Below are 15,611 nucleotides of genomic sequence, written 5' to 3'. Positions count from 1 at the left end.
CCAACAGGTCCACACCGCTCCTCCAAAGAGAAACCCAGCAAACCCATTTCCCGACCCGATATTCACCCCTAACTAACGCATCTAACCCTGTGGGCACTTCAGCTTGGACAATTCACCTGAGCTGCACATCTTTGGATTGTGCAAAGAAACCGGAGCACCCGGAGGACACACACGCAGACACAGGGAGAATGTGCAAACTCCACACAGACAGGCAGGAATCAAAAGAAATGACGCTGGGGCTGTGAGGCAGCAGTGCTAAACACTGAGACACCGTGATGCCCAATACTGACACACACTGGGATCCCCTCTAAATACTGACATGCTCCCGGATACACCTGAATACCGTCACATTGCGCCGGAACTCCACTTTAAATACTTCACACATCCCAGGACCCCCCTGTAAATGATGAAAACACCCCAGGAAATTCCGTGTGCATAATGACTACCATGCTATTACCGACAATCTCCTTGGGAACACACTGAAAATACCGCTACTCTCCCATGGACCACCCACATAAATTTCGATGGTGTCCCCCTCAGCCCCACTGTAAATACTTACATTCCACACAGGATCTACCTATAAATACCGACAGTCTCCTCTGAAACCCCCTGTAAGTAATACCGCACTGCCTGCCAGTCCCTTGCTAATGCCGATACTCTCCCGGAGCATACTCCCCCCGTACAAACTGACACACTCGCGAGAAGTCTCACTCCCTGGGAACCCCTGCGCATGCTTACACTCTTCTCAGAAACCCCCTGTAAACACCAGCACACTCCCCGGGAAACAGAGCTTCTATGCCATCGCGCTCCCCGGACACCCCGTAATTACTGACACTCTCCAGGACGCCCCTGTAAATACCAAAGCACTCACCAGGAGACCCTGTATACACCGACACGCTCGTAAGAACACACCTGTGAATATTGGCACACTTCCAAGAATCCTTCTGTAAATATTAACGGGATCCCCAGGGATCCCCGTTCAAATGTGACATACTCTCGTCCCACACTGTCTCATCCTCTCTCTCCAAGAAACCTCTCTCTCTGTCTTTCTCTTCCACCCTCCCCGTCCCTATTTCACGCTTTACCTCCCCACTTTCTGTCTCTCAAACCCACTCACACACTCTCACTCGACGAACTCCCACTTTCTCTCCCTACTCCATCCCAATCTCTCCCGACGCTCTATTTCTCTGCCCCACTTTCTTTACCCCCTCTCTTGCTACAAACATCTCCCACACTCCCCTTCTCTCTTGCTGTACCTGTCCTACTATCTCTGCCATCCTGCAAATCTCTCTGTCCACACCCTTCCACTCTGCCTCTCTCTACACCCTCCCTCTGTTTCTCTCCCCACTCCCACTCTCTCATTGTCTCCCCACTCCAACTCTCACTCTGTCGGTATACTCCCTATCTCTCCCCAGTTCCACCATCTCTCTACACGCTCCCACCCTCTCTCTTCCCCACCAATCTGTCTCTACCCCCTCTCAGTCTCAATCGTTGTATCCCCACCCACTCTCTCTTTGCCACCTCCTACTCTCGCTCTCTAAAACCTCCCTCTCTCTATCCTCTCCCACACTCTATATCCTCTCTCGCTATACCACCGACTCTCTCTCCACTGAAATATTCCCCATTCTTACTATCTATCTTTCTCTACCCCGTCCCATTCTCTCTTCCCTCCTCCAATTCTCTCGCTACCCTTCTCACAATCTGCCTCTCTCTACCTCGAGTCTCTCCACACCTTCCAATCTCTCTCTCTCCACCTTCCCACTCTCTCTAAATCCCTCCTACATCCTCTCTACGACCCTCCAACTCTACCTCAGTAACCTATTCCCTCTGTACCCCTCGCTACCTCTCTTCCTGCATCCCACTCTTTCTGTCTGCCTCCCTCCCACACTCACTCTCCTTACTCCTCGGACTCTGTCTCTATCTACACTTTCGCACTCTCTCTACCACACCAGCTCTCTCTATTTCTCTCTCTATCCCGCTCCCTCTATGTCTTCCTACTCCCTTACTCTGTCGTTTTCCCAAGCTTCTCTGCTCCCATTCTCTCTGTCTACCCCGTCTCTCTACCCCCTTCTCCCTCTCTCACTTTACCCCTTCCCACTCTGTCACTCCACCCCCTCCAATTCTCTCAGCCCTCTCCATCACTCTCTCTGTCTCTCGAACAAGCTCCCTTTCACTCTTTCTCCTACACTCTGTTTCCCTCCCTTTCCATCTCACAGAATATCGCTTCCTCCCTCTCTATCTGACACATTGTCTCTCGCTGGTCCTTGCCTCTCACTCTGCTCCAGAGAGGGGGGGGGGGCGAGTGGATGTTGGGGGGTGGTAGCGAGTTTAGAGGGATATGGGGGTTTGGAGAAGGGAGAAAATGGAGGAGAGATGGAAAGTCGGGATGTAGACAGAGGTAGCAGGAGAGTGAGAGAGAAATAGATGTAGGGTGAGAGACAGGGAGAGTTGGAGCTAGAGAAATCGAAACGAAGAAGAGCAGAGGAAGAGAGAGATTGATGAGAAAGAGAGAGAGAGAATTGAGGAGGAGAAAGATGGGGAGAGGAAATAGTGAAAGGGTTCAAGAGAGGGAGTGAGTGGGAGGAGTGAGTGAGGTTTGAAGCGAGCGACAAAGAGAAGGATGCGATTGAGTAGAGGTGGAGGAAACGCAGTCGAGAGATGAACTTTGCCGAAGGCCAGGTAGGAATGGGGGCAACCTAGAGGTGAAAGCAAGGACAGAGGGAATTACACCCAACTCCTGAGCTTATGTGTCAGTTCTCTCTGCTTCCCTGAGAACCAGGACTTGTAGCTGAGTCTGTCTCTCTCAAGGTCAGCTTCTTCAACACAAAGACAAACAAGAACATCATTGACTGTGCTGCTCGTCACATTTAATGAACATTTTTATTGTTTCCAAACTGAAGTAATTGACACAGTCAGTGCGATGGTGCCTTTTCTCACTGGCCACTGAGTTGTGAGAAACATTAAAATAATTCCCAGTGTCCCATTAATCACTCCGCCACCCCCCCCCCCCACCCCCATCCGTGGGATAAGGATGGAGAAACCAACGCTACCCTCAGTCTGTTACCATAAGGACAGGTTGCCCCATCGCTGAAACACTGAACTGAAATGAGAAAATCCCGGATGGATTGATTAATGAGTGAATTTACTTAATTGGTTAATTTGGGTGAAGGGATATTTCAGTACATTCTTCAGATGCTGTCTGAACTTAGTCTGGGTCACGGCATAAATCGCGGTGTTTGTGCAGCAACCGAGGAGCTGCAGCATGAAGCCCAATTCCTGAAATAAAGGATTGAGAATCACAGGAGTATCCACAATCCAATACATTCGGTCCCAGATAGAATACATCATTAATGTTGACCATAACAGGATGAAATTGGCCGAGATCACAAATAGTAAAATGATAGAAATCTTTCGGTTTTTCATTTCAGTGTCAGACTGAGCGTCCCCATTGGTGTGAGCCCGGAGTCTCCTGCGGGCTCTGCTGGTGAATAAAATGTGTCTGACAGTAAACACATTGAGCAGCAGAATCAGGACAAATGGGAGAGCCGGGGTTAGAATTTGGTGGAGGAACTCATTTGTGACCCAGAAACGGGAGGAATAAGCACCGTCTATTGCAAGACAAAACCAGGGGTTATTTCCCAGCCGATACCGAGTGGTGAGCAAAAAATACCAGAAAATGTTCTTTGAGCAGCTCAGCACAGCCACTGATCCCAGAACCACAGCCACCGTTTTCTCACGGCAATATTTACTTTTCAGCTTTTGGCAACAAATGGCCACAAACCGATCAAAGGTGAAAGTGACGGTGAACCAGACAGAACAGTCAGTGGCTGCATAAAGCAGGACGGCGTGGACATTACACACAGGGATGGAGTACAGGAAATAAAACTTTGTCCGATAAGCAATGGGAATGTGTCTCAATATCAGGTCGAGGATAATAACCAGTAGATCCGCCGCTGCCATAGACCCTAAGTAACATCTGACACATGGAGACAATCCACAATCTTTATATAGGAAGACGTAGGTCGTCACTATGTTAAATGTGAGGAAGGAAAAGAAATATATTATCCACCTGCCTGGAGGCAAATTCACCAGTTTGATTGAAGAGTCAGTGAGATTTTTCAAATGTGTCACTGCATTCAGAGATTAACAAAAACAATTGGAGCTGAAATAACAAATGGGTAGGTCTGTATTATGGACAAAAATGTATCATTGAACACATGAAACCCTCCCTGCCCAAACACAGAGGCACGTCCATAAGGCCGGGTGGTTTCAAGAACATTCTGACACACTCAATCACTACAGAGCAGACCCAAGTCACTGGTTCGAGATCCTAATATCGAGGTTAAAAACGGTGCTGTCCAAATGGATTCTCTCTCAGTTCCTTGAAGACAAACGGAGGTTGGAAATTTCTGTCTTTCAGTCGAAACTGTATTTGATCCAAGTGAAAAAATGGAAATACAATGAAAACGTATTCACATCTTTAACTGTCTGAGATGACTTTGGAACAGAGTCTCCTTCTCTCTGGAACGGGGTCTCTTCTCTCTGGGTCTTATTTTCTGTTCAATTCACTGATGTTTGGCCTTTCACAACTAATGTCAGAGATGGAATGGTCCAGAGAATGTCGGTTATAGAATGTACGGGGTGAAAGTGAGGACTGCAGATGCTGGAGACGAGAGCTGAAAAGTGCGGTGCTGGAAAAGCGCAGCAGGCCAGGCAGCATCCCAGGAGCAGGAGAATCGACATTTCGGGCATAAGCCCTTCTTTAGACTTATACCTGAAACGTCGATTCTACTGCTCCTCGGATGCTGCCTGGTCTGCTGTGCTTTTCCAGCACCACACTTTTCTGCTATAGAATGTACGGTACAGAATGATCTGGGGATGTGTCTTATAGGATGTTGGGTACAGTATGTTCCCGAGCATTTCAGTTATGGATGGTCGGGTAGAGAATGTCCTGGGTCATGTAAGTTATGGAATGTTGGATACAGAATGTTCCTGGGAATATCGGTTGTAGAATGTGGTGTACAGAATGTCCTAGCAGTGTCATTTATAAATGTTGGGTAGAGAAGATTCCTTGAAATCTATCAGTGTCTACACCGTCACGATTCCTGACCTTTTCTTCTGCTGCATCGATGACTAAATCGGTGCCACCTTATGATCCCAAGAGGAGGATGAACAGTTCTTCAACTTCGTAAACATATTCCACCCTGACCTTAAGGTCACTTGGATCATCTCACTCACCTCACTCCCCTTCATGGACCTCTCCGTCTTCATCTCTGGTGACTGACTAACCACGGACATCTACTGCAAGCCCACCGATTCCCAGGGCTACCTGTACTACATCTCCTTCCACCCTGTCTCCTGTAAAAACGCCATTCCTTATTCCCAATTCCTTTGCCTCCTCCTCACATGCTTCCAGGTTGACTACTTCCACGTTATATAATCTCAAATAGACTCCTTCTTCCTTAACCACAATTTCCTTTCCCACGAGGTCAAGGATGCCATCCAGCGCATCTCCTTCATTTCCCATACCTCCCCACTTGAACACCACCGCTCCCACCAAAATAAGGACAGAAACCCGCAGTCTACACCTTCCAGCTCACCAACCAGCAGATACTTCGCCTCATGTTCAGCCACTTCCACCACCTACAAACCCCACCACCAGAGATATATTTTCTCCGTGCAGCTATCAGTATTCCCTAGACAACATTCCCTCCATTAATCTCTTGTCAGATCCACGCCAATCCACCATTCCACACCCGACACCTTCCCCTGCCAACGCAGGAAGTGCAAAACCTGCGCCATCACCTCTCCCCTCACCTCTGTCCAAGGCCAAAGATCCTTCCACATCGGACGGAAATTTACCTGAACTTCAGCAAATCGCATTCACTGCATCAGTTGCATCCAAAAGGTCTCCTGTACATCCGGGTGACAAGATGCCATCTTCTGGATCCTTCCAGAGAAAATCTCTGTGACACCCGCACTAACTAACTCCATCGCCCCGAGTCTGAACACTTTAACTCTCCCTCCCATTCCATCAATGACATTGAGGTCCTGGGCCTCCTCCAATCACAAACTCCTAACCACCCGACGCCTGGAGGAAGAAGTGCCTTGGGAGCCTGCAACCACATGTGTTCAATGCGGATTTCAACAGTTTCCTCATTTCACCTCCTCCTGGATTTTTCCTCGATCCAACCATGCAAATCAGCACCGCCTTCCTAACTTATCGATCACCTTTTCCCTCTAGGTGCTCCATCCTCCTCTCCGACCTGTCACCAAAACTCCCACATTCATCGTCTATCGTATTCACAACTACCTTCTACCCAACGCTACTTCCTCCCATTATACACTAACACCACGACCCGCAGGCACTAATCCTGATTAAGGGGTTATGCCAGAAACGTCAATTCTGCTGCTCCTCGGATGCCACCTGACCTGCTGTGCTGTTCCATCGTCATACTCAAAGAATGAGACCTGATGGATAATAATTCATGAAGGCCCATTACCACTCCGAGTAGACCCTGTCACACCGTCTCCGTGGAATACATTTAGGAAAGGAGTTAACCTGGATTTACACAATATTGACTTTCGAATCCGGGAGATCTCATGATAACAGGTCAAAGTTGGTCAAGAAAATCGCCTGATGATGTACATGTACGTCCGTCCTCACCACCCCTCGTTGATAACTCAGTTCCCCATGACGTTGAAAACAATCAGATGAAGCAATGAGGCAGACAAGGACATAGAACGTATTCTGAGTGTGGGACTAAAAAGTCCATCATCAAGAGGGTCTCTGCAGGTCCATCAAAGACTGAGCAAGGCGAGGCGAGAAATATACAGTAGCCCGACTTTGTGAAGTGATACGGGAATCAAAAATAAGGAATCATTCTCACAAACTATTTGTCACAAATGGATGTGTCCCTAACGGTATCTGTAGGATCAGGAAGCACACAGTCCTGCGCGCGGAAACGTCTCAGTCTCATGTTGAAGATACCGCCCACTGTATTATGTTGCGCTGCCTCCTGTGAAGTAGGGCATACCTCTAATAGGTCGAGAAAATGTAATGTGGGCATCCATGAGGCACTGTGGGCTGTCGACAACTGCATCATCAACGGCCTTCCGTCCATGATAAAGTCAGAAATGGGCTGTTCACTGATGGTTCCAAAATATTCAGCACCATTCACAACTATACCCATACTGAGGCAAGTTATTCAGCACATCAAGAGTATTATGAAGCGATAGAATAAGGCCATTCATCTATTCGTGGGAGTTTCTCAGCAACTTGAGCAGATCTTTTAATCTCTCATGCGTTTTACACGGGAAATGGAAGGTAACATTCTTCCTTTCAAAACAGCCACAAACAAATACGTAGTGGACTGATTAGTAAGGCAGGTACAGATTTAAATTTGGCTTAAATCAGTCTTTATCAAGTTAACACAAATTAACAACTGCAGTGATACAGTGACCCGTGCTAGGACTCAACCTTATTTCCTTTTGGAAAATAAGACAGGGCATGTGATTGAGCTGTAACACTCATATAATTTTGGAACAAGTGATTGTCATTCCCTTAGTTTGACAATAGCTCCGGAAAAGGCTAGACCTTGTCCACAAATCAACTTCATAATTATGGGCAATTTTGATGGCATTCTGCAGGAAAATACAAAAGATAATCAGAGAAAAACTGTTTGAGTTTGAAGGACGTCTGGAAGTGGGCATCTTTCAAAAGCGAGATAATTAAAGTCCAGGGACAACGTGTTCCTGTTCGTGTGAAGAGGAATGCTCGCAGGAGTAGGGAATAGCACATGACAGGAGATGTTGCGCTTTGATCAATGAAAAAGAAGAAGACATATGTCTGTTTTAGGAAACGAGGATCAAAGGAATCCCTTGAGCGTCCAGGGTGTACGAGTACACTTACGGCGGAAGTCAGAAGGGTAAACAGGGAACATGCGATCGCTTTGGCTGATGAGGTGAAAGAGAATGGAAAATAAATCCTGCAAGTATACTCAGTTCAAAAGACAAACTAAGGAGAGAATAGAGGTGCTTAAAAATCAAACTGCTATCTATGTGAGTTTCCACAGGAGATAAATTAGATTTATTATGTTTCTTGTCACATGTACTCACGAGAGAACAGTGAAGAGTTTGCAAGTCATGACATGTGACACAATATTACATAAAGTGGTAAACCCCTCCAGCTACAGAACCTTAGTGAAAAGTGGAAAAATAAAAACACGAAAGTTAAAATGTAAAACATTGCAGCCCTTCATTTAACAGTGGAAATATAGAAATAAAGTGAACAGTTCAACAACACAGTCCATCAGCGCTTGGCCATGCTGGGTACTCACTCCTCATAAGGACTGAAACTCCCAGACTCCTCTGCCATACAGCCTGCTCCTGTTCCATGAGTGAGATCATACACAAACATACTCCGCATCAATATTTACTGTGGAGAAAAAGATGGAACTGAGGCAACTCGGGGAAATAAATCCATGCAGTGATGTTTTGAAACGAGACCAAATTACAGAAGAGGTAGTGGTGTAGTTCTTCAAATGCATAACCGTAGATAAATACCCAGGACTTGTTCAAGCGGATCCCAGATCATTGTGAGAAGCGGGGGAAGACATTGTGGAGCCCCTAGCGTAGAAATTCGTATTATCCTCAGAGTTGTGATGAAGGGTCCCTGGACCCGAAACATTAACTCTATATTCTCTGCACAGACGTTGCCAGACCAGCTGAAATTTACCAGATAATGTTTTTTTTTGTTTCCGATGAAGCATTTGCAGTTCGTTCAGATTTTATTTGTATCATTGAGAACCACGGGTGACGTGATGAAGGGCTCGAAGACAGATAATGTTGCAAAATTAATTTTGAATCGGCAGCAAGGAAAAGGCAGGGAACTACAGCGCGGTGAGTTTGACGTCAGGAGTGAGTCAGTGTTTAGAACAGATTCTCAGAGACAGGATTTACATTCAATCGTAACGGCAAGTACAGATTTTGGAGTTATCATGTCTTTGTCTATGATAAAATGTGTCTCGCAAACTTGTTTGAAACTTTTCAAGACGTGACCAAGAACATTGATAAAGGGAAAGCAGCATACGTTGTCAAAGTGGACGCTTGTGAGGCCAAGAAGGTTCTGCATGGCAGTCTGGTTAATAAGGTTAGATCACAGGGGATCAGGGAGAGCTAGACAATTCGATAAAACAATTAACTTGACAGCAGGCGGCAGAGTGTGGTTGGAGAGATTTGTGGTCCGAAATGATAACCTGTGACAGGCGGTGTGCCACAGGACCAGGCAGCTGCTGTTTGTTATCTTTATAAATGATTTGGATGAGAATATAGATACAATGGATAATTCGTTTTTTGACAAAACCAAAAATTTTGTTAGAGTGGAAGGTGAGAGGGCCATTTCAAACGACAATGAGATCTTGATCAACTGATCATTGGGCGATGTAATGGCAGATGGAGCCTTATGCAGACAAATACGAGGAATTGCATTTTGATGGACAAATGAGGGCAGAATTTAATAGTTAATTGTAGGGCCGTAGGGAATGTTGTCGAGCAGAAAGTTGCTTGAAAGTGGACCAGCAGGTAGATAGGCATGTGTATAAGGCGTTAGAAATTCTTACCTTCATCGGTCAGAGCATTGAGTATAGGAATTGGGACATCATGTTATTGCTGTACAAGAGAATGATAAATCTACTTTGGGAGTATTGAGTACAATTCATGTCACCCTTCTATCGGAAGGATGTTATGAACTGGAAAGAGTAAAAAATATTTAAAATGATGTCACGGAGTCTGGACGTTTTGAGACATGAGGATAGGCTGAGGTTTTGTTCCATTTGCGTAGGAGGCTGAGGGATGACCTCACAGACGTTTATAAAATCACGAGGTGCATGGATAGAATGAATATCCATGGTCTTTTCCCAAAGGTGGCGGAATCCAAAACTAGAGAGTATAAGTTTAAGGTGAGACAGAAAAAATTTAAAAGGGAAGTAAGGGGCAGTTGTTTCTCACATAGGGTTCTGTTTATATGTAGCGAATGGTTAGAGGAAATGGTCGTGCTGAGTACAATTGCAGCATTTCAAAGAAGATTGGATGGGTGCGTGAATAGGAAAGTTTTGGAGAGGCATGTGCGAAAAATGCAATGTAGAACAAGTTCAGCTTAGGAAACCCAGTGAGGATGGGCGATTTTGGCAAACGATCGGTTTGCATATTGCATGACTGTCAGAGTTTAAGACTCCATAACAACTCTTTCATCACTAATTCTTCACTGCCCCCAATTTACTTCCAGATCAATTATACTCTGTAAATGTTTTCAACAATCTAACTCTCTGAACTTTCTTGAATAGAGTATTTCTGATATGGATGTGATGCTGCAGACCACAGCAGGGAAGAAGTAGAGTTGTATTCAATCACAATCTATAACTTTTCTGCAAGGGATAATCTCTCAGTCTACCACGACCATTGAAGATTTTGTCACATGTCTGTGAGTCTGGAGTCACTTCTAGGCCGGTTCAGGAAAGCACTGGAGATTTGATTCCTGACAGTACTTTGGGGAAACTAATTCACTTTTTATGAACGACGTTGGCTTCAGGGTCACTATTACTGACACCAGACTTTATATCTCGATCTCTGTTTTGGAAAAGGGAATGGGAAACACATTCTTGTCGACTCTGCAGAGACCTTCTTCCTAGTGTTTGAGAACTTGTAACAATGTTGACAGAGCTTTCCCACAGACTGTACAGAAACATCCGGAAAGGTGTAGGCCGTTCAGCACTTTGGGTCTTCCCCATTCTTGTTCATGGCCGAACATCTCCTGAATATACTTTCCATCCACAATGTACATATCCCTTAATTTGACTGACCTTGGGAAAATATAAAACTGGAACTGTAGTGGCCGTTGTGTCCGTTGACGTTTCTATCCAATGCAATACAATGATGGCTGACCCATTATTTCCGCACCGATACCCTGCTCTCTCTCTCGCCTTATGTGGGCGAGAATTGCCGAGGTTCACCAGTCACTGAGTGCAGACATTTATTGTCATCTCAATGCAGAGCGGCCTGACTGTACTTAATACTGTCACATCGTGTTTTAGACTTCCCAGTCAGCAGAATTATCATTCCTGCTTCCAATCCCTCTCACCCTCAAAGACGTATATGAGATCTCCACTCATTTGCCTAAACCCCATGTCCCAAACTTTGCTCCCACAACAAGCTTGTCCTCCTAGAGATCAGACAGGTCATCCTTCACCGCACTCACTCAACGTCAAGTTTTTCCTTCATTAACTTAGGAGAGGAAAACTGAATACTAGACTGCACAATGTTCGAGATGGGGGCTCACCCAGGCCCTGTACAGCTACTTTCTCTTGTACTGAAGTCCCGTTACGATGAGGGTCAACAGAACATTTATGTTCCAAACTACTTTCTGTTACCGCAATATTGTTTTCAGTGACTGGTGTGCAGGGAGATCCAGATCGCATTCAATGTTACCGCTACTCACTTGGTGCGTGTATGTTCACTGGTCAGCATGACAATGCTATTCCCACTATTGACTTCAGGTTTCAGAACTCATTGCCATGAATGGACCTGAGCGACTACACAGAAGGAAACAAAAAATGAGCACCGGTTCATTTATAGATCAACGGTTTACAAACAATCCATTTTCAAATGGTAGTCTGCTGTACTTTATTTACGCTGAAGTGCACAATGAGACATCTACCTCCATCTGCCAAATTTTTGGTCGTGGAATGAAGCCTTTTTTAAGCCATTCTCAATGGTGTCTTGCACCTCTGAGACAGCAGACTCATGTTCTCTCTGGAGGCCCGAAGCTAGTGAGGAATGTCTGACTGTTTCAGAATTTCGGTATTCCGGCTGCTGACAGGATTGTGAACAGTATAACGTTGAGTGTAGGGTCACATAGTAACTGCACATTAATGTGTTCAGAGTTCAGACCTCCGCCAATTGACATGAGGTCTCTGCACAAGCCCATAACCTGTCGGGAATCGAGCATCCTCGGGAAAATATGAAATTTGTTACCTGATAAATGGCTGCTTCAGACATAATGAGTGTGCGTTCATAAGCATCAAGTTTAAACTTCTTATTCTCGCACAGAACGACATATTAACCACATAATTATTGCATTCTGTCTTCATGGCAACATCATGCCAGGGGTAAATGTTGCAAAGCTCCTTTGATCTGTCTTGGTTCATGTCGATTATTATTTATCAAGCAAACTCAGTCTGTACACAATATTACTGTCTCAACAGAATACTACAATCAAGTCAGATATATTTACACTGATAACTAAATATTTTGCATGGAGGACCACACATAATTTACAATTATAATTACTTACTATCTCGTATGGATTCTGTTTGTGACTTATAACCAAGGACATCCAGGTCCTTTTCCACAACAGCACTTCCTGACCTCTCACCATTTAATAAACATAAATGCAAATGATTACATTTGTTGTTTACATATTAATCATTTTTATATCTTGCGAACAGCTATTGCCCAAACACTGGTCTTTCTGATAACACACAAGCCTTCTGTCCAGAGAAAAACTCTACTCTCTTCATTCTATCCATTATCCAATTTTTAATTCATATGTTATATTTTCCACTCACACATGCCTTAGAAAAATAATCAGTAATTCTTTCACCAGCTCTATTGTCACCTCTTCAATACACTGGCATGTAGTAATCAATGCAGCAAATTACCAAGCTTCAATTCAATTCGATTTTGAAAAACGTGCTCTTTATTAATTCTAACTTTGTGACGTTCCTCATTTTCACCAGTCCCCAGTCCCCTAGTATTTCTGGAAGTTAGATTATGTACCTTCCTCGGGGGATATAGAACCAAGGTAGTCCTCTCAGTGGGCAGATGGCTTCTGTCAACTCGTGAATACATCCAAGGACTACATTTCGGATATGATGGATATGTCACCCATTGATGCCTGTAAAGTTTCAGAATCAATCCATTTCACTTCATGGTGAGTGTCAGCACAGTCTTGTCCCTGGTGTGAGACTGGAGGTTTTACTGAAGAACGGGACACAGCTCTGTGAGAATCTGATTTTTGAAAGGAGCTGGTTTCACACTTTGCACATGGAATTGAAAAATGTTCATCGAAATCTGTGGGCGAACGTGTAGTGGCCTGCTCCTTCCTGTGTCAGAACTTCCCTTCTGTATAGTCTCAGGTGAATTTGTTTACCATGGACCCAGGTACACTGGAAATGCAGTATCCAGAGTGGGGTGACCACTTTGCAAACGACAGTGCAATGATATATACATTTGAATGCTCTAACAGTGAATGTATAACTATAATCACCAGTATAGTTAGGCATGCGCGTTTTCCGGTTCAAATAAAATGTGATTTCTTTATTTTTGTATCATATAATGTTGATAGGTGTTAATACTTTAGTACCATAAAAGTAGAATCAACTTAATTATTTTCAATTCTTGTTCAGTTGAATGATCACAATTCATATGTATTTTTTTTTCCAATTCACAAAATGGAAAACACCTGATTACTGTACGGGTCAGTAAATTCGTCGTTTGCAAACATGACCTACATTAGAAATGGATTCCAGAAGGCCTAAATTCAAACACAATTCTATTAAACTTCACAGTTGACTGTGATATTGAGTGATGCACTGGTCTGCTCCTGAATCTGTCCAGAGAGTTTCCAAATTGCATCAGAGTAGTCATTCAAACATTCCTTCACAACAAATCATTTGGACTTCACCTTGGGAAGGGGCAAAATAGCCAACAGACTATCTCCGGTCTCAATGTCCGAACAACTGCTGTTCAAGTTAGATACCAATGTCTGACCAGCATCCATGTCTTCCAAATTCCTCTTTAGTCAGAGTTTGGCCCAGCGAGCAGATGTATGGACTCACACTGAAGAAGTTATTTTATGGTGTTAACATCCGGCTGCCCCTTCCCCACCCCCCACCCCCACCCACCACAGACGCTATTCATCAGCACCCTGGTCTTGACACAGACTGAAGACATTAACAAACTGACAGTCTTCTCCAGCACATTGAGTCACACAGTGAATCCTCTAAAATCATATGTAATGAATGTCGCCTTGTCAATCACCGGTATCAAAACAAAATTACACATCTCTGTGGATGTCCAGATATTAATACATGGATCAACCAACAGAACAAAACAGGAGCAAACATCAAGCTGAGAATCACTTGAAAAGCGGAACTTGGTGGATTATTTTCTCGTGTACGTAAACACGCAGATATTTGACTGGCACTGAGTTAAATGTAATAATGTGCTGCATAACTGGAAGAATCGGCCTAACACTCCTCGCCAGCTTCCTGACCTCACACACCTCACTCCCGCACATGTTCACCAATTGATAAGAATCCACAAGCGGGGAGACACTTGAAACATAGAACAGTAGAGCACAGTGCAGACGCTTCGGTCTTGATATTGCGCCGGCCATTTGTCCTACCCTAAATTCAGACTACCCTACATATCCTTCATTGTACTACCTTCCATGTGCCTATCCAGCAATCGCTTAAATATCCCTAATGTATCTGACTCGACTGGACTGTCAGCAGTACAATCCACCCACCCACCAACTCTGAAAGAACCAAATCCGATATCTCCCCTAATAATTTCTCCAAGCACCTTAAACTTATGCCCCCTCTTGAGAGACATGTACGCCCTGGAAAAAAAGTCTTGGCTATCCACTCTACCTATGACTCTCAACATCTCATACACGCTATCAAGTCACGTCTCATCCTTCTTTTCTCCAATGTGAAAAGTACTAGCTCCCTCAACGTTTCTTCATAAGACATGCCCACCAGTCCAGGCAGTATCCTGTTAACTATCCTCTGCACGCTCTCTAAAACTTCCACATCCTTCGTATAATGAGGCGTCAGAACTGAACACAATATTCCAAGTGAGATGTAACCAAGGTTCGAAAGACCTGCAGCATAACAACGCCGCTTTCAAAAACAATCCCCCTGCTTATTAAATCCAAAACAACATAGGCCTTCTTAATACCTTATCAACTTGGGTGGCAACTCTGAGTGATCTATGTACATGGAACACCAGATGCCTACGTTCCTCCACACCTCAAAAATCCTGCCTTTATCCCCGCATTCTGCATTCAAATTCGACCATTCAAAACAAATTTCTTCAAACTTTTCCTGGTTGAACCCCAACTCCCACTTATCAACCGAGTTCTGCATCCGGTCAATGTCCCTTTGCAACCTGCAACAGCCCTCTGCATTACCCACAAATCCACAAACCTTCGTTTCATCGACACAGTTACTACCCACAATAACAGTTCCTCATTCAAGTCATTTATCAAATTTACAAGGAGTAGAGGTTCCAAAACTGATCCCTGTGGAACACCACTGGTCACTGGCCTCCAGGCTGAATACTTCCCATCTACTTCACCCACTGTCTTCTATGGGCCAGCCAATTCTGCATCCAGAGAGCCAAATTTCCCTGTATTCCATGCCGCCTTACTTTCTGAATGAGTCTACCACGGAAAGCTTATCAAAAGTCTTGCTAAAATCCATGTACACCACATTCACTGCTCTGCCAGCAATAATGTGTTTTTTCACATCCTCAAAGAATTCAATCAG

This window comes from Chiloscyllium punctatum, chromosome 51 (genome assembly GCF_047496795.1).
Source record: "Chiloscyllium punctatum isolate Juve2018m chromosome 51, sChiPun1.3, whole genome shotgun sequence".
Lineage (NCBI taxonomy): Eukaryota > Metazoa > Chordata > Chondrichthyes > Orectolobiformes > Hemiscylliidae > Chiloscyllium > Chiloscyllium punctatum.
This window is presented reverse-complemented; position numbering follows the sequence as displayed.